The 27,283-nt window shown below is 45.3% G+C and overlaps 1 long non-coding RNA gene and 1 pseudogene across 1 annotated transcript; one reads left to right on the top strand and one right to left on the bottom strand.

Annotated features, from left to right (window-relative positions):
- Window positions 1-442: 442 nt before the first annotated feature.
- On the bottom strand, window positions 443-27,269 carry LOC144894164 (uncharacterized). Its single transcript, XR_013624873.1, has 3 exons — window positions 27,158-27,269; window positions 24,787-24,852; window positions 443-615 (listed from the first exon to the last, which is right to left on the bottom strand). It is a non-coding gene; the product is annotated as an uncharacterized LOC144894164 (long non-coding RNA).
- On the top strand, window positions 16,124-16,232 carry LOC137434596 (5S ribosomal RNA; annotated as a pseudogene).
- Window positions 27,270-27,283: the final 14 nt, after the last annotated feature.

The following is a 27,283-nucleotide window of genomic DNA, read 5'->3' as shown; positions in this document are numbered from 1 at the left end:
CAAGGACTTTTGGGTCATCTGGGATCCTTGTGTCCTCTGGGTCCTTGCGGTCTCGAGTGTGAAAGGGTCTTCCAAGGTCGAAGGGGTCTCAGTAGTCTCGAGGCTTAAAAGGTGCATTTCAATAGTACGTAATTCATAGACACAAAAAGTATGACACGCCCACACACAAATTCCCACACACTGCTGTTCGTCTCGCTTGCAAACCACGGGACCTTCCTCTGTCATGCGAATCGGAGCCAGCGGATTAAAGGTAAACAGCTGACAAGTTCACTTGTGCCCTGCAGTTTTGATCTCTATTTCCTTACTTTGTTGGGTTCTCTCTGACATCCTTTTCGTTGAGCGTTTTGCCATGCTTTGTTTCGGGGTTTTTTTTTCCCCACGCAGAAGTGTTTTCTAATGGTTTGTTTGGGATTGCATGTGGACATGAAAATCAGACTTTTCAAAGTTCAGAAATTTTATTGAAAGCGATATTTTAGGGGTTTTCTTTCCTTCCTGGAACAGAAATAGTATCCGTTTTATTGAACATACACGTCAGTGCTGATGAACTTCTGATGTCTCCTGGGATAGTTGAAGAATCCGTAGAAGGAAAGAATGTACATTGGCATCCATGTAACCCTGCAACATATACAAAGAGATGTTTTCGGGTGATCACACAGACCTTCACCCATAAGGGACAACATGCATTTATAAACGAGAGAGTTCATAGGATACCTTCCCCCACGTCTTGAGAAACAAAGATATCAGCGGGGTATATGAGCAGCAAATTTGATTGATCATGATGTAAAATACTACCAAAATGAAGGGTTTTAAAAGTGACAAAAAACGATTTGTGTTCTACAATGTTCAAGTATATATTTCAATTGAAATAAAATAAAGATTTTAAAGGTCGTAGAAAAAAAAAATCCGGAAGTTTACCGCTGTTGATGCACCGTCTTTTACACCGCCTTATGTAAAAAGTTACATTAGTTATTTGTGCCTGTTTGTTCTTCTTCCTACAGGGAACGTTGCATTAGTTATTACCTCTGCCACCAAAGGTGGATGGAGGTTTTGTTTTAACCACTGTCTATCCGTTTGTGAACAAAATATCTCAAAGTTGTGGACGGATTCGGACGAAATTTGGCAGAGATGTAGCGAATGTGACAAGGCCGAAATGATTAGAGTTTGGTGAAGATTCGGATTCGGCTACTAGAATTTTTAAAGTGATTCTTCACCATTGGGAGATTGGGCCAAAAATGATACATAGCAGGATATCTCGAAGTTGTGGACGGATTTGGCCGACACTTGGTGGACCGGTTGGTTGTCTGACGAGGACAAATCGATTCGATTTTCGTGAAGATCTGAATATGGATTCGGATATGATAATTATTTAATTTTTAAAGTGATTCTTCACCATTGGGAGATGGGGCTAAAACCACCATATAGCAGGATATCTGAAATAGTTATGGATGGATTTGGACGAAACTTGTTGGACAGGTTGTGTATGTGACAAGGAAGAATCGATTCAATGATCCGGATCCGGCTAGTATAATTTTAAAAGTGATTCTTCACCGTTGAGTGATATGGCCAACCAGGTGGAGGTATGCTCTCCACTGAGTGCCATTCTAGTTTGTGCCTGTTATTTGTGCCCATTATGACGTCCTTACAAACGGTGAATTTGTTGTTTGGAATAATCTCACCCAGGCTTTCTGCGCATGCTCGATCAGGACCAATTTAGATATTATAAGTACTATTGAACGGCAGGTTTGATTTCCGATCCGTGTACAAAATAATACTGTTGCAGTTCTCAGCGCCGGCCTTTTCCCCTTACCAAGGGGGGATTAGTCCCCTTGTCTTTGACTTGCCGACGGGACCCGGGACCGATGACGTCCTTCCCAGACAGCGCGAAGTAGGGTCGTAGGACTAATCACTATTACCTAATTACTCGCGCTGACCGGAAACGAGGAAATAAGCCCCGCCCGAATCACGGGTGTTGGTGGAAACGCCGAGCGGTAGCGAACCCGTGACCTGAGCCGTTATCAATGACTAAACCCGATCCAAGCGGTTCTTAATCGTACCACGCTTACCCAATGGAGGAAATCACTGAAACGGTCGAATTTGGAAGAAAGGAATAACACGATTTATTTACACTTTGTACAATAATAATAATAATAAGAAAACACAGTGCAGCCTTAAACAGTCTTATACTTATCCCAAGACAAACGGGCCCGTCACACTCAGACACACTCACACGGGGTTGCAGACGAACAGGTCGATGGTCCAGGGATGGCGTCCAGGCAGCTCTCTCCGGTCCCCAACTCGCACCGCGAAGTAGATGAATAAGGATGGCAGGAGCTCTCCACATGTCATTTGCGCGCACGGGATTATTACAGGGCAAACGGTAGGGCTGGCTTTGGCGGTTACACTTGCGGGGCTGCGTACGTAATAAACGAACAGTTCAATATTAACTTCTCAATCAAGGGCTCGCGACACTGTTGTGTGCACGCCGGTCCTCTGAGTTCTCCTCACATGAGTGCTCCGGATCAGTTCTCTCCAACACGGTTCTCTCTCAACTCGAGCGCCTGCCTCTCCCTTCTCATAACTCCGTATGCATGCGAGTCCTCCTCATAAGTCCTCTTCAAGGGCTTTGTGTGAAGACTTATATAGCCTTGCCCAGCGAACCCTCTCGAACTTATTCGATGCATCGTGCCACGCCTTATCAAGCCATGCCCTCCGAGCCCTGGTTGGCTGTTGGCTCTTACCGTCACCGCCTTCTGACGCGCTGCTTGACGCGGCCACACCTCAACCCTCGTGCTCCTCCCTCTTCTTAGGCCTACCTCGTGGTTACCCGACTAGTTTCGAGCGAAACCAAGGGCAGCGAACGCTGCTGGCCGCCAAAGCGTAACAAACTTGAGGGATGCCAAATGGGGCGCGGGATCGAATTTGCCCATAGCTGAAAATGAAGGGTGGCCGCAAAATGAAAGGACCTAAGCTCATTTCTTTACACAATCAGATATCACGAGGGAAATGGCCTACTCTTACACATACTATGACATAACTAATATTCTAAGTGGGCCTACGTGTTGCTTGTAGATTAACTATGAAAAACAAACCTTTATCCTTTAATGATGTTATATTTACATTGTTATATTGATGATGATATATTGTTATATTTTGGCGTCAGGAAGGGCATCCGGCCATAAAAACATTGCCTCAAAAAGAGAACCATGACAATTACAACTACATACGGGCAGGGTACAGCCCGAAGTGGAGATCGGTTTCTGAGGTTTGGGACATGGAATGTAGGGACAATGACAGGGAGATCATGAGAAGTGGTGGAAGTATTGGTCAGAAGAAGAGTGGACATATGTTGTGTGCAAGAGACGAGATGGAAGGGAAGTGGTGTGAGAATGGTGATGGGTAGGCAGGGACAGAAATACAAGTTTGTGTGGCAAGGGTGCCCTGAGGGCGTGAATGGTGTGCATTGGTGAATTGTGTGAATGGTGAATTGGTGTCCTGTTTTCTGAGGAGTTTGTAGACAGTGTGGTGAGTGTGACGAGAGAGTGATAGGTTGATGATGGTGAAAATGATGATTGGAAAGCTCTTGGTGAACATCATCTCGGGATATGCTCCGCAGGTTTTTTTCGGAGCGATGAAGAGAAGGCCAAGTTCTGGTGTGTGATAGAGAAGCTGATGGAAAATGTGAAAGATGAGGAAGTTGTTGTGGTAGGAGGAGACCTAAATGGACATGTGGGAAGGAGTATGGACGGTTTTGAGGGAGTTCATGGGGGTTACGGATATGGTGTGAGAAATGAAGAAGGTGAAAGGATTTTGGAGTTTGCTGATGGAGCTGATTTGTTGATTTGCAATACTCTGTTCCAGAAAGGGGATAATAAGCTTGTTACATACACGTCAGGTGGGTCGACGACAACCGTTGACTACCTGATGGTGCGTAGGCGAGATAGGGGGCACCTCCGGGACACAAAGGTGATCCCGGGGGAGGAGGCTGTTTCACAGCACCACTTGGTTGTCTGCGACATAAGGGTGAAAGGTGCGAGGAGAGCTCGGCGGGTGAAGTACCAACCGAGAATGAAGGTGTGGAGGTTGAAAGAGGTGACAGTAAGGGAGGCATTAAAAGAGGGGCTGAGTGGGGTAGAGGCTGATGTGGTTGAGCTTGAACGTGGTTGGATGTCAATGAAAGATTGTTGGGAGCCGTTGGTGAGGTATGTGGATGGACAAAAGGACCACCGAGGCGCTCGGAAACATGGTGCTGGGATGATGAAGTTGGAAAGAGGATTGACGAGAAGAGGAAGAAGTTCAAGGAGTGGCAGAAGGCGAAGGGTACGGGAGCAGAAAAAGCAGAGCATGAAAGTTATAAGGCAGCCAAGAAGGCTGCAAAGAAAGAGGTAGCAAAGGCGCAGGAGGCATGGAGGAAAATGTTCGGAGAACACTTGGATTCGGAAGAGGGTCAGAGTCTGGTATTCAGGATTGCAAAGCAGATAGCGAAAGAGAGGTGTGATGTGATGGGGGTGAGTTGCTTGAAGGATGAAGTGGGACAAATCGTTGTGGACCCAGATGGAATTAAAGGAAGATGGAAAAGATATATGGAAATGCTGTTGAATACAGAGAATGAATGGGATGGCAACATAGAGAGTAACCCAGTTTTAGGACCGGCAGAGAAGATAACTGGGGAGGAAGTTGAGGAAGCGATAAAAGCAATGAAGAGTAGAAAAGCGGGAGGTCCGACGGGAGTTGTGGGAGATATGTTGAAGGCAGCAGGAAGTTGGGGTGTGAAGAGAATGGCAGAGATCTGTAATCTGGTGGTGAAAGAAGGTCGCATTCCAGTGGATTGGGAACCGAGTACCCTCGTCCCTCTATATAAGGGGAAAGGTGACCCTCTGGAGTGTGGCTCGTACCGAGCGATAAAGTTATTGGAGCATGGAATGAAGGTATTGGAAAGGGTGTTGGAGAGGAGGATAAGGAAGAAGGTGAAGATCGACGAAATGCAGTTTGGATTTATGCCAGGAAGAGGAACGACAGACGTGCTCTTTATTGTGAGGCAGTTGCAGGAGAAGTACATGGAGAAGAGGAAGAAGTTGTTTCTTGGGTTTGTTGATCTGGAGAAAGCATTTGATAGGGTTCCATGTGAAGTATTGACATGGGCATTGAGGAAGTTAGAAGTGGAGGAATGGTTGATCAGAGTTGTGATGGCAATGTTCAAAAGAGCGCGCACAGCTATAAGGATGAAGGACGGGAACAGTGGTGAGTTTGAGGTGAAGGTGGGAGTGCATCAGGGGTCGGTACCAAGTCCACTACTATTTGTAGCTGTGATGGAGGTGCTGGCTCAGAACGTAAAGGAGGGTTTACCGTGGGAGTTGTATGCAGATGATCTGGTGTTGATTGTGGAAAGTATGGATGGACTGAAGGAAAAGATGAACAAGTGGAAGGAATGTATGGAGACAAAAGGTCTGAAGGTGAATGTAGGAAAGACGAAGGTGATGGCAAGTGGTAAAGCATGTGGTGAGGTGGAAGAACTGGGAAGTGGCCATGTGCTGTGTGCAGGAAGCTTGTCAGAGTGAACTCCATTCAATGTACAATGTGCGTTGAGTGGGTTCATCAAAAATGTAGTGGTCTGAGAGGGTCATTAACCAGTGTGGCAGCTACATTCAAATGTAAGGTGTGCACAGAGGGAGCTGCAGATGGAGGAAATGTTGAGTTGGATCTTGGAGACGGCGTGAAGCTGGAAGGTGTGAAAACATTTTGCTACCTCGGAGACATGCTGAATGGAGAAGGTGGATCAGACTCGGCAGTGAGATGTGCATGGAAGAAGTTTCGGGAACTGAGTGGCGTGCTGATGAGGAGGGGAGTGTCGTTGAAGCTGAAGGGAAAGGTGTATGCTGCATGTGTGAGAAGTGTTATGATTTATGGGAGCGAGACATGGGTCATGAATGTAGAGCAGCAACGAAGGCTGGAAAGGGTGGAAATGCAAATGGTTCGGTGGATGTGTGGAGTATCGTTGAGAGAGAGGAAGACAAATGATGAATTGCGAAAGATGATGGTGATAGAGCCTGTGATTGATGGTGTGAAGAGAAACAGGTTGAGATGGTTTGGTCATGTGTTGAGGAAGGAGGAAAGTGACTGGTTGAGAAGAGTGATGGAAATGAATGTAGAAGGAAGTAGAGGACGGGGAAGACCGAGAAAGACTTGGTTAAAGATGGTGGAAGAAGAAATGCGGGCAAGGAGGTTAACAAGGAGAGATGCAGAAAATCGGGCAAAATGGAGAAGATTGTCATGGGGACCGCAAGGCTAACTCCCACACTAGCAGGGAAAATGGCCTTGAAATGCATGTTGTTGTTGTTGATGTTATATTTACAATCTCAAAACCTAAACAATACATTAAACTGGAATTCAGCTGTTCCTTGATCATAAAGTGATGTTTGTAGTCGGAAGGACAGACAGAAGTGAACCAATTGCTTAACCCGGCTTTTCTCTTGGCGAACGCAGAGTAAAAAAAACAACAACATATACACTGCTGCTGCTGAAGTTACTGACTTGGAGCCATTCCCCTAGGCTTAGAGAGATCAGAAATTTTGAAGTCTGTGGACACCATGAATGCAAAGGTGCTGGATTTAGAAAAGCCTCGAATGATGGGATAGCTACCGAAATGACTGCAGAACTCTACCGAGGTGTGGCTCTGGCATGATGTGCCAAATGTCCTGTCTAGATATTGTATGCAGTGAAATCCGCTTATGAGTATCTGGCATAGAATTACCCACACATGAGCATCCAAATCTCTGGTTTCAAATCTTCCCTATGCTAACCTGTCCAAAAATTCCCACGTATGAGAATCACGATCCCGGTGAAAAGAATCAAAACCGTGCCAAAGGATAGAAATAATTTACTATAACTTCAAATAAAATAAAATAAAATGACATGACATCAAAACCGAACGTAATAGAGTAGCAAGAAGGAAAGAAAAAGCAACAGAAAACGGAAGTTGAACCTCATGGATTATGGTGGTGGCGTTTCACTGCAGGAAATCCTCATGCAGTACTGTAGCTTACATTTAAAGATTTTTTTTTTTTTTTTGTGTATACAAGATCAAGGCTCGTGTAAGAGCTAACCTAACATCAATCACAAAAAAAACCTGACACATAAAACATATAATAAAGGGAGTGGGAGACGAGATGGGGAGAGAGGGAAGCACACAAGTACAACATTTGAGAGCAGGGACATTGGGAGATTTGTTGGAGGGAGAGGGCTTGGGGGGATGGGTAGGGTTAGGGTTGGGGGGGAGGAGGTATGGGTAGGCGGGGGGGGGGGATGTGGGGGGGTCGTATACAGTCGTGGCTAAAAATATTGGCACCCTCACTTTTTTCAAATGCACCATTTCTTCCATAACATTGTTGAAATGAAAAAATATTTTGGGATCCACATGTGTATTTCTTTGGTTTGCAGTGGAACAACAAAAAAGAACAAAAAAAAAAAACGAAATTTCAGCTTATTCCACGCAGAAATCCTAAAATGGCCTGGACAATATTATTGGCATCTTTTAGAAGTTGTTAGAAATAATTAGATTTCAAGCAGGTGATTCTCCTTTAGTTTGCAATTGAACTCACCTGTGGTGAGTTGTAGGTGCCTGCAATATAAAAATCACTCATTCAACCAGTTTGAGTCGAGAAAGGAGTAATTCTGCTGTTTTGTGTCACTGTGTGTACCGCAATGAGCATGGAGAAAATAAAGAAAACCAGAGAATTGTCTGAGGAGGTCAGACAAGATTGTAGCCAAGCCTGGACAATCTCAAGGCAACAAGTCCATCTCCAGAGATCTTGATGTTCCTGTGTCCACCGTACACAATGTTATCAGGAAGTTTAAGGCCCATTGCACTGCAGCCAACCTCCCTGGACATGGCCGCAAGAGAAAACTTGATCGAAGATTGCAGCGAAGGATTTTTCGAATGGTGCAGAAAGCACCTCGATCAACTGCCAAACAGATTCAATCTGACCTTCAGACATAAGGTACGACCGTTTAAACTCGCACCATCCATCACCAACTCAATCAAAGGGGGTAGGAGACCCAGGAGTACCCCACTGCTGAGGAGAGACATCAGAAAGTCCAACTGGAGTTTTTCCAAAACACATCTGAACAAGCCAAAATCCTTCTGGAAGAATGTCCTGTGGACAGATGAGACCAAATTAGAGCTTTTTGGTAAAGCACATAATCTCTATGTTTACAGAAAACAAAATGAAGCCTTCAAAGAAAAGACACCTTACCTACAGTCAAACATGGAGGAGGTTCAGTGATGTTTTTGGGTTGCTGTGCTGCCTCTGGCACTGGGTATCTTGAATGTGTGCATGGCATCATGAAATCAGGAGATTACCAAGGCATTTTGGAGTGCAATGTTCAACCCAGTGTCAGAAAGCTGGGTCTCCGTCGAAGGTCATGGGTATTGTCGCAGGACAATGACCCCAAATACACTTCAAAAACCACCCAGGAATGGTTCAAGACAAAACGCTGGGCTGTTCTGAAGTGGCCAGCAATGAGTCCAGATCTAAATCCCATTGAACACCTGTGGGGAGATCTGAAAACAGCAGTTGGGAGAAGGCACCCTTCAAATCTGGGAGAACTGGAGCAGTTTGTACAAGAAGAGTGGGACAAACTACCAGTGGAGAGGTGCAGGAAGCTCATTCATGGCTACAGGAAGTGCTTGACTGCAGTTGTTTTGTCCGAAGACTGAGCTACCAAATATAAAGTCTTGGATGTCAATAATTTGGTCAATGCCATTTCTTTTTCTTTTTAGATTTGAAAGGATATATTAAGTTCTGAAACAAAAATAAAGGTTCTTTAATATTAACAGCGAAATACAGAATTGTTATGTTGCAGCCTTATGCTGAAATCGTTTAAATTCATTTTTTCCCTCATCAATCTACACTCAATACCCCATAATGACAAAGAGAAAACAGGATTTTAGAAATTTTTGCAAATTTATTAAAAAGAAAAAAACTGAAATATCACATTTACATAAGTACCCTTTGCTATGACACTTGAAATTTAGCTCAGGTGCCTCCCATTTCTCTTGATCATCTTTGAGATGTTTCTACACCTTGATTGGAGTCCACCTGTGGTAAATTCACTTGATTGGACATGATTTGGAAAGGCACACACCTGTCTATATAAGGTGTCACAGCTGACAATGCATATCAGAGAAAAACCAAGCCATGAAGTCAAAAGAACTGTCCGCAGAGCTCAGACAGGATTTTGTCGAGGGACAGATCTGGGGAAGCCGACAAAAAATTTCTTCGACACAAAAAAATGTCGGGACGGGCCCCGGAAAGGTTACAGGCGAGGTGGTGAGGCCGGTCGAGGCCGCTTCGGCCGGGCTGGGCCCATTTCGCAATTAAAAGCTGAGGTGAATTACAGTGGTCAATCTTCTACGGCCCTGTGTAAAAGCTGAATTATCTATCTATAATTCCAGTAATCTCTGTCTGTACGTTTGTACGTTTGTACGTCTGTTTGTCTGTGACCGCTGTTTCTCGACAACCACGGGTCCGATATACTTTTAACTTGCCAGGTATATTGCTGGGGACCCGAGGATGTGCCTTTTCAAGGTTTCATATTAATCGGACAATTACTTACCGAGCTATGTCCAAAAAACGATTCAACCAATCAGAGAGCAGCGAACGATCGCGTGTGCCGAACGTGGCGGACACACTCTGCCTCGGATGGCACATTTGAGAGCGTATTCATTTATTTCACGTTTGCAAACTATGTTGGCGTTAAACTATGTTTTACAACTAATAAAACCGAATTTGCGATTCATTCGCTTTCCTGCGCGTTTGTGCACGCGATGGCGATTTCTTTACCAAACTCCGGAAGCCGTTCGCTTTGGACCAAACCATTGCATGTAAATAGAGGGGGGGGATTGTCACCACTCACAAGCCGTTCGCTTTGGACCAAACCATTGCATGTAAATAGAGGGGGGGGATTGTCACCGTACTCGCAAGCCGTTCGCTTTGGACCAAACCATTTCATGTAAATAGAGGGGGGGGATATAATTTTAGATATAGATATAGTACGGGCAATGCCCTAGTCGTAGTAAATTCATTCAAAAAGAGCCCGGGCAACGCCGGGTGCATTCAGCTAGTATATATATATATATATATATATATATATATATATATATATATATATATATATATATATATATATATATATATATATGTGTATGTATGTATATATTTTTGTATATTTATGTATACAGGGTGTCAGAAGTAGCGCCCGATTTCTGTTTTTATATATATATATATATATATATACATATATACATATATACATATATATATATATCTGTCAGTTGATTGTTTGTTTGCCATTTGTATTACAGTGTACAAGAAGGTATAAATAAATGAATGACATGTTTATCTAAGCATTTATTCGGGGGAAAATTATTACGGAAGTGAAAGTGGATCGGCCACCGCGGTCCGATCGAGTAGCCGGCACGCTTCCCAGACCTTACACCTCCAGATTTCTTTCTTTGGGGGCTCATTAAAGACCTTGTTTATCGTGAAAAGCCTTGTCCCATTCAGGAATTGAAGGCTCAAATCACTGCAAAGTTTGAGGAAATTGATATCGAACTCTGCAAGCGTGTGTACCACTCTGTGTCTGCTCGGCTGCAATTGTGCATCGATCACGAGGGAGGGCACTTTGAAAATTGCAAGTAAAACAGCTTGGTGCACTTCCGTAATAATTTTCCCCCGAATAAATGGTTAGATTGTAGCGGTTGCCGCTGAACATACACAATCGCCTTATACCTGCCGAGGACGCAACCACGGAGCGATCGCTGTGCCGGGCTCGCCCAGACCGCCCGGAGACGCTCAGTCTCGCCTTTCCCGGGCATGTCCAGACTTGCTTTTCCCGGGCTCGCCCAGACCGCCCGGAGACGCTCAGTCTCGTCTTTCCCAGGCATGTCCAGACTTACCTTTCCCAGGCTCGCCCGGGCACGCCCACTCTCGCCGCGTTTGATTGTATATATATATTGCTGCCCGATAAACGGGCTTTTCAGAGTACCCCAGTTTGGTTTTGCCGAATAAAGAAACTCGGATGAATTCCCGTCTTTTGTTGCGTCAATCCTTTTAACTCGCGTAGGAGCACAACTCCTTCATTGGTGACCCCCGACATGGACACGGCAGTTGCCCTTAAACTGCCTACCTTCTGGGAGGCTCACGCGGCGGTTTGGTTCGCCCAGGCGGACTCCCAGTTTGCCCTGCGAGGAATTATTGCCGACGACACCCGCTTCCACCATGTGGTAGCGGCACTCGGCTCCGCCACCGCGGCCCGCGCCTTGGGCCTCCTCCAGCACCTGCCAGCCGCTGACAAGTATGGCGCGATCAAGACGCTCCTCCTCGACGCATTCGCCCTCCCACCGGCAGAACGCGCACGACGCCTGCTCGACCTGCCCGAGCTCGGCGACACGCGCCCGTCCAAGTGAATGGACTACATGCTCTCGCTGCTCGGTGAGCACTCCCCGGATTTTCTTTTCCGAGAGCTGTTCCTCCGCCAGCTGCCTAGCCAGGTACGCCTCGCCCTGGCAGGCACGCAGATCACGGATCCCCACGCCCTCGCCAGGGAAGCCGACAAGATCTCCTCGGCAGGCCAGCACATCGGGGCGGCTACCTGGAGCCCGCCGCCGTCCGAGGCGACACCCATGGCGCCCGGTGCGGTTGGAGGCCGAACTGCCGGTGCAACTGGCGGCCGCCATGCCGCGCCGACCGCTCCCAACACGACGGCCGGAGCCGCCACCTGACCAGGCATGGTGTTATTACCACGCCAGGTTCGGACACAAGGCTCGGACATGCCGACCCCCGTGCACTTTCGGCAAGTCGGGAAACGGCCGGGCCGGCGTTCATTACCAGCCATGAGCGCCGGCCACTCGGGCAACTTGCTTTTTATCAAGGTCAAAGCATCCGGGCAGCGCTTCCTTTGTGACACCGGCGCCCAACTGAGCGTCATACCCGCCTCCGAGCAGGACAGGCAGACCGCCGTTTGCGGCCCCTCCTTGGTCGCTGCCAACGGATCGGCCATCCGCACCTTCGGCCCACGCAGCGTCACCCTCTGCTTCGGCAACCAGCACTTTAACTGGACCTTTGTGACGGCGAGCGTGCCCATGGCTTTGCTGGGCGCCGACTTCCTCTGCGCACATGGGCTGCTGGTCGATGTCAAACGGCGTCGCCTTGTCAACGCCGAGACTTTCATCTCCCTGGCATGCACCATGAGCAGCTCCGCGCCGACCGAACTAGCATGTGCCCTCCCGGCGGCAAACGAGTTCGCTCACCTGCTCGCAGAGTTCCCGGCCCTCACGCGGCCGACGTTTTCGGCCGTCGCAGTGAGACATGGTATCGAGCACCACATACCAACTACGGGCCCGCCGGTCTACGCCAGAGCCCACCGCCTCGACCCGGCCAAGCTCGCCGTGGCAAAAGCCGAGTTCGACGCGTTGGAGCACCTCGGCATCGTGTGGCGCTCCGATAGCGCGTGGGCCTCGTCACTGCACATCGTGCCGAAGCCGGGGGGCGGCTGGCGCCCATGTGGCAACTACCGCCGCCTCAAAGACGTTACCACCCCCGACAGGTATCCGGTCCCGCACATCCAGGACTTTTCCGCCCGTTTGGCGGGGCGGGTCATTTTTTCGAAGGTTGACCTAATACGGGGATACCACCAGGTACCTGTCAGGCTGGCCGACGTCCCAAAAACGGCCGTCATCACGCCGTTCGGCCTGTTCAAATTCTTGAGAATGCTGTTTGGCCTCAAGAACGCGGCCCAGGCGTTCCAACGCTTGATGGACGGCGTGCTGCGCGACCTGCCGTTCCTCTTCATCTACCTGGACGACATCCTCGTCGCCAGCACGTCCCGGGCCGAGCACCTCCTCCACCTCCGAACACTGTTCGAGCGCCTCAGCGAGCACGGCTTAATCGTCAACCCGGCCAAATGCCACTTCGGCACAATGGCCGTTGACTTTTTCGGCCACCACATCACCAGAAACGGGGCCGTGCCGCTGCCAACCAAGGTCGAGGCCATCACCGAGTTCCCGCATCCCCGCTCCATCAAGGCCCTGCAGGAGTTCCTCGGCATGGTGAAATTCTACCATCGTTTCGTGCCCCGCGCTGCTCAGCTCATGCGGCCCCTTTACGAAGCCCTCCGGGGCAAGCCGGCCAAGCATGACGTCGTCTGGTCCGCAGCCATGGACGCGGCATTCACAGGCGCAAAGCTGGCCCTCGCCGACGCAACGCTGCTGGCTCACCCGGTGCTCGACGCTCCAATCGCCCTCACTACGGACGCCTCCGACTACGCGGTGGGCGCCGTACACGAACAATGGGTGAACGGGGTTTGGCAGCCACTCGCTTTTTTTTTAGCCGGCAACTCCGGCCGAACGAGCTAAAATATAGCACTTTTGACCGCGAGCTCCTCGGTCTATACCTGGCCGTTCGCCATTTCCGCCACTTCCTGGAGGGCCGCCCGTTCACGGCTTTCGTCGACCACAAGCCGTTGGTTTACGCGATGGCCAGTCACGGAGCCGTGGTCGGCCCGCCAGCAGCGCCACCTCTCCGCCGTGTCGGAATTTACCACGGACATCCGACACGTAGCCGGAAAAGACAACGCCGTGGCCGACTGTCTTTCTCGGGCCAGCGCGAACGCGGTCCACCTCGGCGTGGACTTTGCGCTTATGGCGGCCGACCAGACCACCGACACCACGGTGCAAGCCCTCCGGGCGGCGGACACGGGCCTCCGCCTGGCCGACGTCCCCTTCGCGGACACTGTCCTGCTCTGCGACGTCTCCCAAGGCCAGCCTCGCCCCGTCGTGCCCGTTACCTGGCAGCGTCGCGTTTTCGCCTCCCTCCACGGCCTTTCCCACCCGGGCCGGAAAGCTTCCCAGAAGCTGGTGTCAGCGCGTTTCGTCTGGCACGGACTTCGGCGGGACGTCCGCGATTGGGCCAATGCCTGCACGGCCTGCCAGCGGCCAAGGTCCACCGCCACACCCAGGCCCCGCTGGCACATTTCACCGTGCCTGAACGGCGTTTCGACCACGTCAACGTGGACCTGGTGGGCCCCCTTCCCCCATCACGAGGTTTCACACACCTGCTCACCATGGTGGACAGGACCACCAGGTGGCCGGAGGCCGTTCCCCTCGTTTCCACCACCACCGCCGACGTGGCGCAGGCTTTCATCGCCACCTGGATTGCCCGCTTCGGCGCACCGGCGGACATCTCTTCGGACCGTGGTCCGCAGTTCACCTCCGAGCTGTGGGGCGCGGTCGCCCACAACCTGGGGGTCAAGCTTCACCATACCACGGCCTACCACCCCCAAGCCAATGGGTTGTGCGAGCGTTTTCACCGCTCTATGAAGGCCGCGTTAATGGCCGGCCTTCAGGACGGCGGTTGGGCCGACCGGCTGCCGTGGGTCCTTTTGGGCCTCCGCACGGCCCCCAAGGAGGACCTCCAGGCGTCCACCGCCGAGCTCGTCTACGGCCAGCCGCTACGCGTCCCGGGCGAGTTCGTGCCCGACGCGACCAGTCCCTGGTCCGCGGCTCGCTAGCCCTCGGACCTCCAGGAGGCCGCCCGACGGTTTGCCCCCGTGCCAATGTCCCGCCACGGTGGCCCCCAGTCCTACGTCCCCCCAGCGCTTCGCACAGCGGAGTACGTTTTTGTGCGTCATGACGCACACTGGGGGCCACTCCGGCCGCCGTACGACGGACCCTTCCAGGTCCTGCGACGGGACGACAAGTCTTTCGTCATCGACGTCGGCGGCAGGTCGGACCGGATTTCGGTGGACCGCCTCAAGCCGGTGCACGTGGACGTCGACCAACCACCACGGTTGGCCCTTCCTCCGCGGCGAGGCCGCCCCCCCCCCCCCACGGTTCCCCCCGCTCGACCACCCACCACCACACCGGACCCCCCCCCCCCCACGACCCTCCAGGGGTCACTTCGGCCGGGTCATCAGGACCCCCCTTAAATTGACCCTGCCGGTGCAAGTCGATTCTGGGGGCGCGCGTGTAGCGGTTGCCGCTGAACATACACAATCGCCTTACACCTGCCGAGGACGCAACCACGGAGCGATCACTGTGCCGGGCTCACCCAGACCCCCCGGAGACGCTCAGTCTCGCCTTTCCCGGGCATGTCCAGACTTGCCTTTCCCGGGCACGCCCAGACCGCCCGGAGACGCTCAGTCTCGCCTTTCCCGGGCATGTCCAGACTTGCCTTTCCCGGGCACGCCCACTCTCGCCGCGTTTGATTGTATATATATATATTGCTGCCCGATAAACGGGCTTTTCAGAGTACCCGAGTTTGGTTTTGCCGAATAAAGAAACTCGGAAGAATTCCCGTTTTTTGTCGCGTCAATCCTTTTAACTCGCGTCGGAGCACAGCTTCTTCAAGATAAACATGTCATTCATTTATTTCTACCTTCTTGTACACTGTAATACAAATGGCAAACAATCAACTGACAGAAATATATATATATATATATATATATATATATATATATATATATATATATATATATATATATATATATATATACAGAAATCGGGCGCTACTTCTGACTCACCCTGTATTTATGTATATTTATTTCTTTTGGCGAAGTTACATTGGCATAAGTTAGATCTCACAAAGTTATGCCGAAGTATTTGTTGCTTGTGCACGGCCACATCTTTTAAGTTACAAACTCCAAACTCGGGGTACAAATACAATTTTGTGTGACACTTGGAGTGTGAGGGGCCGGAGTGGGCATGAACTCTCAAGTAAATGTGTACCGTGTAGCGCCACCCAATTCCCTTTTTTATCTGGGCAACGCTGAAGTTAAAGCATTTTTCGCACGGGTAAATTTGCCCTCCTTCCCTTCTGCGTACTTCAGCTGGTAATAAATGAATGAACTCTCCAAAGTGTTTCGTCCTTCTGCGATTGAAACTCAAGTTTTGGTTTTTAATGTGGGGTTGTCGTGAATGAATCGGAAAGAATCAAAGAAACTTTATTGGAAAATGATCTCAATCCTTCGTAGGGAAAATATTATTCATTTAATATGAATAAAGTAAATACATTTTCAACTTGGTAAACATATTGAATGCTTTAAGAAAATTAAAAGAGAGTATGCTTATGCCTACGACCATACCATCCTGAATACGCCCGATCTCGGAAGCTAAGCAGGTTCGGGCCCAATTAGTACCTGGATGGGAGACCGCCTGGGAACACCGGGTGTTGTAGGCCCCCTTTTGTCCAGAAGGGGGAGTTTTGTTTTGATCATTGGGCAACATAAAAACTTTTTCATCTGCCACTATTTTTGTCTTTATATTATTATATTTCTATCTGCGGCTCAGGGAAATGCAGGTGCTCTTCGCTAAATCTGGGCTGTTGATTTCAAATCTGTCAGAATTTAGCCGTCAGGTTTTCAAAATTTGTATGTGTATAAAGGATACCCAGCATGCGAAATTAGATACTTTATTATTGCAGATTGCCACATTATACATCTAAAATTAGATACTTTATTATTGCAGATCGTCACATTCTAATATTAGATACTTTATTATTGCAGATCGCCACATTGTACATCTCATATTAGATACTTTATTATTGCAGATCGTCACATTCTAATATTAGATACTTTATTATTGCAGATCGCCACATTGTACATCTAATATTACATACTTTATTATTGCAGATCGCCACATTGTACATCTAATATTACATACTTTATTATTGCAGACCGCCACATTGCACATCTAATATGAGATACTTTGTTGTTGCAGATCGCTACATTGTTCATCTAATATTAGATACTTTATTATTACAGATCGTCACATTGTACATCTAATATTAGATACTTTATTATTACAGATCGTCACATTGCACATCTAATATTAGATACTTTATTATTGCAGATCGTCACATTGTACATCTAATATTAGATACTTTATTATTGCAGATCGTCACATTCTAATATTAGATACTTTATTATTGCAGACCGCCACATTGTACATCTAATATTACATACTTTATTATTGCAGATCGCCACATTGTACATCTAATATTACATACTTTATTATTGCAGACCGCCACATTGCACATCTAATATGAGATACTTTGTTGTTGCAGATCGCTACATTGTTCATCTAATATTAGATACTTTATTATTACAGATCGTCACATTGTACATCTAATATTAGATACTTTATTATTACAGATCGTCACATTGCACATCTAATATTAGATACTTTATTATTGCAGATCGTCACATTGTACATCTAATATTAGATACTTTATTATTTCAGATCGCCACATTGTACATCTAATATTAGATACTTTATTATTGCAGATCGCCACATTGCACATCTAATATCAGATACTTTATTATTGCAGATCGCCACATTGCACATCTAATATTATATGCTTTATTATTGCAGATCGTCACATAGTACATCTAATATTATATGCTTTATTATTGCAGATCGCCACATTGTACATCTAATATCAGATACTTTATTATTGCAGATCGTCACATTGTACATCTAATATTAGATACTTTATGATTGCAGATCATCACATTGTACATCTAATATTAGATACTTTATTATTGCAGATCGTCACATTCTGATATTAGATACTTTATTATTGCAGATCGCCACATTGTACATCTAATATTCGATACTTTATTATTACAGATTGCCACATTGTACATCTAATATTAGATACTTTATTATTGCAGATCATCACATTGTACATCTAATATTAGATACTTTATTATTGCAGATCGCCACATTGTACATCTAATATTAGATACTTTATTATTAGATTGCCAAATTGTACATCTAATATTAGATACTTTATTATTGCAGATCGTCACATTCTAATATTAGATATTATATTATTGCAGATCGCCACATAGTACATCTAATATTAGATACTTTATTATTGCAGATCGTCACATTGTACATCGAATATTAGATACTTTATTATTGCAGATCGCCACATTGTACATCTAATATTAGATACTTTATTATCGCCATATTGTACATCTAATACTAGATACTTTATTATTGCAGATCGCCACATTGTACATCTAATACTAGATACTTTATTATTGCAGATCGTCGCATTGTACATCTAATATTAGATACTTTATTATTGCAGATCGTCACATTGTACATCTAATATTAGATACTTTATTGTTGCAGATCGTCACATTGTGCATCTAAGATTAGATACTTTATTATTGCAGATCGCCACATTGTACATCTAATATTAGATACTTTATTATTGCAGATCGCCACATTGTACATCTAATATTAGATACTTTATTATTGCAGATCGCCACATTGTACATCTAATATTAGATACTTTATTATTGCAGATCGCCACATTGTTCATCTAAAATTAGATACTTTATTATTGCAGATCGCCACATTGTACATCTAAAATTAGATACTTTATTATTGCAGATCGCCACATTGTACATCTAATATTAGATACTTTATTATTGCAGATCGCCACATTGTACATCTAATATTAGTTACTTTATTATTGCAGATCGTCACATTGTACATCTAATATTAGATACTTTATTATTGCAGATCGCCACATTGCACATCTAATATTAGATACTTTATTATTGCAGATCGTCACATTCTGATATTAGATACTTTATTATTGCAGATCGTCACATTCTAATATTAGATACTTTATTATTGCAGATCGTCACATTGTGCATCTAATATTGGATACTTTATTATTGCAGACCGCCACATTATACATCTAATATTAGATACTTTATTATTGCAGATCGTCACATTCTAATATTAGATACTTTATTATTGCAGATCGTCACATTCTAATATTAGATACTTTATTATTGCAGATCGTCACATTGCACATCTAATATTATATGCTTTATTATTGCAGATCGCCACATTGTACATCTAATATTAGAGACTTTATTATTGCAGATTGCCACATTGTACATCCAAAATTAAATACTTTATTATTGCAGATCGTCACATTTTAATATTAGATACTTTATTATTGCAGATCGCCACATTGCACATCTAATATTAGATACTTTATTTTTGCAGACCGCCACATTGCACATTTAATATTCGATACTTTATTATTACAGATCGTCACATTGTACATCTAATATTAGATACTTTATTATTGCAGATCGTCACATTGTACATCTAATATTAGATACTTTATTATTGCAGATCGCCACATTGTACATCGAATATTAGATACCTTATTATTGCAGATCGCCATATTGTACATCTAATATTAGATACTTTATTATTGCAGATCGCCATATTGTACATCCAATATTAGATACTTTATTTTTGCAGATCGCCACATTGTACATCTAATATTAGATACTTTATTATTGCAGATCGTCACATTGTACATCTGATATCAGATACTTTATTATTGCAGATCGCCACATTGCACATCTAATATTATATGCTTTATTATTGCAGATCGTCACATTGTACATCTAATATTCGATACTTTATTATTGCAGATCGTCACATTGCACATCTAATATTAGATACTTTATTATTGCAGATCGCCACATTGTACATCTAATATTAGATACTTTATTATTGCAGACCGCCACATTGTACATCTAATATTAGATACTTTATTATTGCAGATTGCCACATTGTACATCTAATATTAGATACTTTATTATTGCAGATTGTCACATAGTACATCTGATATCAGATACTTTATTATTGCAGATCGCCACATTGCACATCTAATATTATATGCGTTATTATTGCAGATCGTCACATTGTACATCTAAAATTAGATACTTTATTATTGCAGATCGCCACATGGTACATCTAATATTATATGCTTTATTATTGCAGATCGCCACATTGTACATCTAATATTAGATACTTTATTAGTGCAGATCGTCACATTGTACATCTAATATCAGATAATTTACTATTGCAGACCGCCACATTGTACATCTAATATTAGATACTTTATTATTGCAGACCGCCACATTGTTCATCTAATATTAGATAATTTACTATTGCAGATCACCACATTGTACATCTAATATTAGATACTTTATTATTGCAGACCGCCACATTGTACATCTAATATTAGATACTTTATTATTGCAGATTGCCACATAGTACATCTAATATTAGATACTTTATTATTGCAGATTGTCACATAGTACATCTGATATCAGATACTTTATTATTGCAGATCGCCACATTGCACATCTAATATTATATGCTTTATTATTGCAGATCGTCACATAGTCCATCTAATATTCGATACTTTATTATTGCAGATCGTCACATTGTACATCTAATATTAGATACTTTATTAGTGCAGATCGTCACATTGTACATCTAATATCAGATAATTTACTATTGCAGATCACCACATTGTACATCTAATATTAGATACTTTATTATTTCAGATCGTCACATTGTACATCTAATATCAGATACTTTATTATTTCAGATCGCCACATTGTACATCTAATATTAGATACTTTATTATTTCAGATCGCCACATTGTACATCTAATATTAGATACTTTATTATTTCAGATCGTCACATTGTACATCTAATATTAGATACTTTATGAGTGCAAATCGTCACATTGTACATCTAATATTAGATACTTTATTAGTGCAGATCGTCACATTGTACATCTAATCTCAGATAATTTACTATTGCAGATCACCACATTGTACATCTAATATTAGATACTTTATTATTTCAGATCGTCACATTGTACATCTAATATCAGATACTTTATTATTTCAGATCGCCACATTGTACATCTAATATTAGATACTTTATTATTTCAGATCGCCACATTGTACATCTAATATTAGATACTTTATTATTTCAGATCGCCACATTGTACATCTAATATCAGATACTGTATTATTGCAGATCGCCACATTGTACATCTAATATTAGATACTTTATTATTTCAGATCGTCACATTGTACATCTAATATCAGATAATTTACTTTTGCAGATCGCTACATTGTACATCTAATATCAGTGCTTAGTAATTACTTTCACGTCATATTTAGATAACAATGATTTATCTCCGTGTATAATGTGTGGTATACAGACCAAGAACATAAACTCGTTGCAGAAAAATAAGTTAATAAAACATTAGAACATGGTAATCTTAGGAAGGGTATAAGCTTGATGGGGGAATTCTGCCCCATTGTGGGTGATTCAGAAACAACACTTCAAGTTTACACTCTTCCTTGCAATATCGTCAGTGTCGGCCCCACTGTTCAGATGTATTCAGAAGTGCGTGAGACACTTGCTCTTGCGCTTGTGTCTGGAATTGGTTTCCCGTTTTAGGAACCAGCAGTAATCACGAGTGACGGGAAAATCTCTCTCTCTCACCTCTCTCACCCCCTCTCCACTGTCCCTTCCACACTACCCTCTCTCCACCACTCCACTCTCCCTCCCCTGTTTCCACCACTCCTATGTCTCCCCCACTCCCCTCTCCGCCACTCCCCTGTTTCCCTGTCTCTCCACCACTCCCCTCACATCCCGCTCCCTCCCCCATTTCCCTGTCTCTCCACCCCTCCCCTCACATCCCGCTCCCTCCCCCATTTCCCTGTCTCTCCACCACTCCCCTCACATCCCGCTCCCTCCCCCACTTCCCTGTCTCTTCGCCACTCCCCTCACATCCCGCTCCCTCCCCCACTTTCCTATCGCTCCACCACTCCCCTCACATCTCGCTCCCTCCCACACTTCCCTATCTCTCCACCTCTCTCTTCACATCCCGCTCCCACCCCCACTTCCCTGTCGCTCCACCACTCCCCTCACATCCCGCTCCCTCCCCCACTTCCCTATCTCTCCACCACTCTCCTCACATCCCGCTCCCTCACCCACTTCCCTGTCTGTCCACCACTCCCCTCACATCCCGCTCCCTCCCCCACTTCCCTGTCTCTCCACCACATCCCGCTCCCTCCCCCACTTCCCTGTCTCTCCACCACTCCCCTCACATCCCGCTCCCTCCCCCACCTCCCTGTCTCTCCACCACTCCCCTGTCTCTCCACCACTCCCCTCACATCCCGCTCCCTCCCCCACTTCCATGTCTCTCCACCACTCCCCTCGCATCCCGCTCCCTCCCCCAATTTCCCTGTCTTTCCACCACTCCCCTCACAGCCCGCTCCTTCCCCCACTCCAATGTCTCCCCCCACCCTACACTCCCTCCCCTACACTCCCTCCCCCACCCTCCTCTCCCCCACCCTACACTCCCTCCCCCATCCTCCTCTCCCTCAACTCCCCTCTGCCCTCTCTATGTCATCTCTATCCTTTTTAAACGGTTTTAATTTCCTTTTCAGTTTTTTTTTGCTTTCACTATTCAGTTGTCACCTATATTTGATATCTGATGTACCATACTCGTTACTGAGCATCTACCACTGAGCCACCAAAGCAGCTTACTGAGCAATAGTTATACTGGGTGGTTTGCCATTGCCTTCCCAGCAGTAGTTACTTCCCAGCAGTAGTTACTTCCCAGCAGTACCTACCCAGCAGGCAGGAATTTGTAATTTATTCCGGATGCCGGCAATAGCGCGCCCTCTTCACGAAGGACACTGTGGGGATCTTTAACGTCCATCAACTAATGTCGGAAGACAAGACGCCAGTTTAACGTCCATCGGAGGGGCGGAACACATTGATGATTCATCCAGTCTGTGAAACACCAGGATAGTTTATAGCTGGGTCAGAATTCAAGCCCAGGCTCGATAGGAGAACGTGCGTACCTCAAGGTCCTCCTGTCTGCCCAGGTCGTATCTTTATGCACTGTTGTTACGGATTCGTCACTTCCGTCTTTGTGGTTTTCACCCACTGGAAGCATTTTTAGTTTCATATACTATTATTGTTATAGTTTGAGTGAAATGGAGATAACTGTCTTCAAAGGTAAAAAAATTAGTGTTTTAAAAGAAAAACGAAATGGATCGGGAGAAACCGGAAGAAGAAGAGGAGGAGGGGGAGGCTGAAGCGGAGCAAGTGAGGTCAGGAGAGAAAGGCCGATCTGCTTTGAGGTATCGAGCAGACGCTGGCGAACGTTGGTCACGAGCGAATATTGGTTTCCCTGGGAAAGGGATTCCTGTGACAGAGTCGATATCGCTGTGGCAGATAAACCTGCGTGACGGGTTTTGCGGTCGATTCGAAAAGTGAATCTGTTGGAGAGCAGGTACGCCTCCATTACGGGCCCGTCCACCATTTCACCTTGCACCAGCCATTTCACCTCGCTCCAGCCATTTCACCGCGCCCCAGCCGTTAACCTGGTTCGCGTGTGTGGTGGATTTCGATTGGGAATTCGTGGTTTTCCGCTTGGGGAGCCGCAGCTTGTTCATATCAGCATCATTGTCTGGTGAACCGAAGCTGTGAATTCCCAATCGCCTTTTGGGTGCACTTTTGCCTGACCGACGTCGGCCCGACACCCACCCAGCGGCTCTTCGGCAGCGTCGACTGTCAGCCGACCTGGGTTCTGGTCTCAATACGACCTTTTTCTTGTGATCACCGGAGCGTGGATCGACTTTGGCCTGGTGCCGGGACAGTGACTTTGGGGGTGTTACATTTCGCTCACGTGGAGCACGGTGAGTTATTGAGTTAAGAAACTGGTGGTACCATCACAGGAATTATATGATATTTGTTGTGCAATTGAAGTATATTGTACTTGTGCAAGTTGTTATTCTTGTGTGACATTAATACAATACTTGGTTTTGGTATTGATTGATTGGTGTGGTTTCAACATTGGTCATTGGCACACATAATAGCACATCTTTCTGCCGTGACTCCTTTCGGGGCTCGGAGGTACACCGTGACCGGGGTTTGGGGAGGAGCACGTAACACTTAACTGGAACGGCACTCAGTAGAGAGCACACCTCCACCTGGTTGGCCATATCACTCAATGGTGAAGAATCACTTAAAAACTTCTACTCGCTGGATCCGGATCTTCACCAAAATCGAATCGATTCTTCCTTGTCACACACACAACCTGTCCAACAAGTCTCGTCCGAATCCGTCCACAACTTTTTGAGATATTTTGTTCAAACAGACAGACAAACAGACAGGGGTGAAAACATAACCTCCATCCACCTTTGGTGGTGGAGGTAATAATCAAACTGTGATTTCATGTTTTACCGGTATGTATTACTATACATTAAAAATGTATAATAAAAGTAGAATCCAAATCCAGAAAGATCACAACCGATGTCCCTGGACGGTGTAAAATAAAATCAGACATACAATTAGTTAGCTTTAAAATGAGTGAAAAAAATTTTGGAGCCATATTTTAATCCTCTCATCTCGCGGAGCCTATTATTTAATTATTAAATTTTTAAAAATAGCTTTTTCCTCATTTTGTTCCGATTTAACTCTAGATTTCGAAATAATCATTGAGGCAATGAGTTCAGATCATGAAATATGGAATCAGATTTTAAATATCAGCTTTTAAATAGTCTATACGATACGTTATTCAATCTTGCCTGCAGCCAGAGCAGGGTCACATTGCACCTAGCCTCACACCAGCCAATCAGTGTAACCGCGAACGGACAGACTTCTCTGTGAAATGGCCCCTATTGGTGGTGGCTGGTGGTGTCCAATAGCGAAACACCTTTGGTAAGATGCATTTACAGTAATAAAACTCTCCCAAGAGAAAAGGACCAGTGAGCAGGTTGAACTGGAGCAGGGTCCCAAAAGATTGAAACGGTTAACTCAAGTTTAGCAGCAAGTTCATCCATGTCCAATGACATTCTTACCTGCACTGCACAAAGGAGGTGTCCTCTGTACATCTGGACGACTGCATGGTGCTGCTGTTCCTTCCTCTACAGGTACGAGAAGTATCGTGGTGAGACACGTAGCATTCGTTATGTAGGTACATCCCTGATGCGTTCCCCTTAATCCTTGGGTTTAAACCCCAGTATATCAATATCGGGATGTCATTGGAACATTGAAACCATAACTCGAAACATGGAGGCCATGGCCAGAGCCTCGTCCACTCACATGGGTGTGATGGGCAGTGAACATTATCGGCCCACGAGGTGTTTTGAAGTTTGTGTTAAAGCAATAAATTTTGTGTGAAACGCACGAGTAAGTTTGGTAACTTGAGGATGTTGAACTATTAAACAGTCTTTGCTATTTGGATTTGAGCTTAAGAATAACTTCATTTGGTAAAATTGTTTTGAAAAGTCGCTAAACTATAACGTTTAAAGTTGTGTTACAGTTGCAGTTTCTCAATCTATACTATTGTGAGAGATGTCTGTGTCGCCATGTTTCTCGGAGATGAACAAACGGATTTTCGTCAAACTTTCAGAGGTTCATCAGTGAGTATATTTATCCCGTCCCCCGCACAGCAGGAGACGGGGTTTTTCAATCACGTGTGTGTGTGTGTGTGTGTGTGTGTCTCTGTGTGTGTGTCTCTGTGTGTGTGTCTCTGTGTGTGTGTCTCTGTGTGTGTGTCTCTGTGTGTGTGTCTCTGTGTGTGTGTGTCTCTGTGTGTGTGTCTCTGTGTGTGTGTCTCTGTGTGTGTGTCTCTGTGTGTGTGTCTGTGTGTGTGTCTCTGTGTGTGTGTGTGTCTCTCTGTGTGTGTGTGTGTGTGTGTGTGTGTGTCTCTGTGTGTGTGTGTGTGTGTATGTGTGTGTCTCTGTGTCTGTGTGTGTGTCTCTGTGTGTGTGTCTCTGTGTGTGTGTCTCTGTGTGTGTGTCTCTGTGTGTGTGCGTGTCTGTGTTTGTGTGTGTGTGTGTGTGTGTGCGTGTCTGTGCGTGTGTGTGTGTGTGTGTGTGTGTGTGTCTGTGTGTCTCTCTTTGTGTGTGTGTCTCTTTGTGTGTGTGTCTCTTTGTGTGTGTGTCTCTTTGTGTATGTGTGTGTGTGTGTGTGTGTGTGTGTGTGTGTGTGTGTGTGTGTGTGTGTGTGTGTGTGTGTGTGTGTGTGTGTCTATGTATCCGTGTGTGTGTGTGTCTATGTATCCGTGTGTGTGTGTGTGTGTGTGTGTGTGTGTGTGTGTGTGTCTATGTATCCGTGTGTCTGTATATTTGTGTCCGGGCCGTAACTTTTTTACCATTTGAGTTTTGTCATCAAATTTTCAACCAAGCTTTATTATGAGAATATATGCAGAAGGCAACTTAATAATTTGGTCAAAAGGTCAAAGGTCAGCGTTACATCATATCGTCAATTTTCATTCGATTGACCTGAAATTTTAAGAATTTGCATATTGGGTCACTGAATTGGTTCACCAATCAAAAGATAGAAGACGATTTTTTTTTTTTTTAGATGAACAGGTCAAATGTCAAGGTTGTGTAAAATTGCGAATTTTCACCCAATTGATCTGAAATGTAAGGAATTTTCATATTGGGTAACTGAATTGGTTCACCAATCAAATGCTCGAAGCTGATTGTGTTTTTTAGATGAACAGGTCAAAGGTCAAGTTTGTGTAAAATCGTCAATTTTCGTCCAATTTACCTGAAATTTTAAGTATTTGCATATTGTGTCACAGAATTGGTTCACCAATCAAAAGGTAGAAGGCGATTATTTTTGTTTCGATCTAAAACACAAAGGTGAAGGCTGCATAAAATCATCAATTTTCATTTTTTTTTTTTTTTTGTTGCTGTTTTCATTATTTTGAGTACACGGAAGAAGAAGAAGGCGTCTGAATACAAACGGACGAGGACGGGCTTTGCATTTTCAGATGCTTTCTCGTTTGGTATTGTTATATAGGTCAAGTGCCCAGCATTATCGATAAAGTCTGTTGATATTATCACATCTTGTAAAAGACCTCGACATGGATGCACCATTACAATGTTTGGAGGTGAAAATGAGTTGGATTTGCAGATGATTCCAATGAATACGAAATAAAATTTTTCCCGGTTATTTTCATTTCCAAACAATTACTTCGTTCTTCAGCCTCTCTTCCTGTCCCTTGTTTATTGCTAGCAGGCAGAATTCCATCTCTTTGGCAGAATTTCATGAACCACTCTCTATACATCTCCCAAATATTTTGTCGTCCTTGTAACAATAACCTTTATAAGTTGACAACTTTTGTTTTGCTCTTTGTAATTCCTCCTCGTTTGTCGTTCTCTCTTCCCAGGTGATTTTTTTTTTCAGCATCTTCTATGTAATTCCCACAAAACTCACCTCCATCATCCTTTGCAGATCCTTCAGGCGTTGTCTAACCTCTGTGGCTGTCAAGGATCGGTCAACTGCAGTTCCGTTGGTAGAACCCGTGCCTGCTTGTAGACTATTCACGGCCTGCTGCAGTTG

This window comes from Myxine glutinosa, chromosome 10 (assembly GCF_964187855.1).
Source record: "Myxine glutinosa chromosome 10, kmMyxGlut1.1, whole genome shotgun sequence".
In the NCBI taxonomy this organism is placed as follows: domain Eukaryota; kingdom Metazoa; phylum Chordata; class Myxini; order Myxiniformes; family Myxinidae; genus Myxine; species Myxine glutinosa.
Note: the sequence above shows the minus strand (reverse complement) of the source record. Positions and strands in the feature narration are given on the sequence as shown.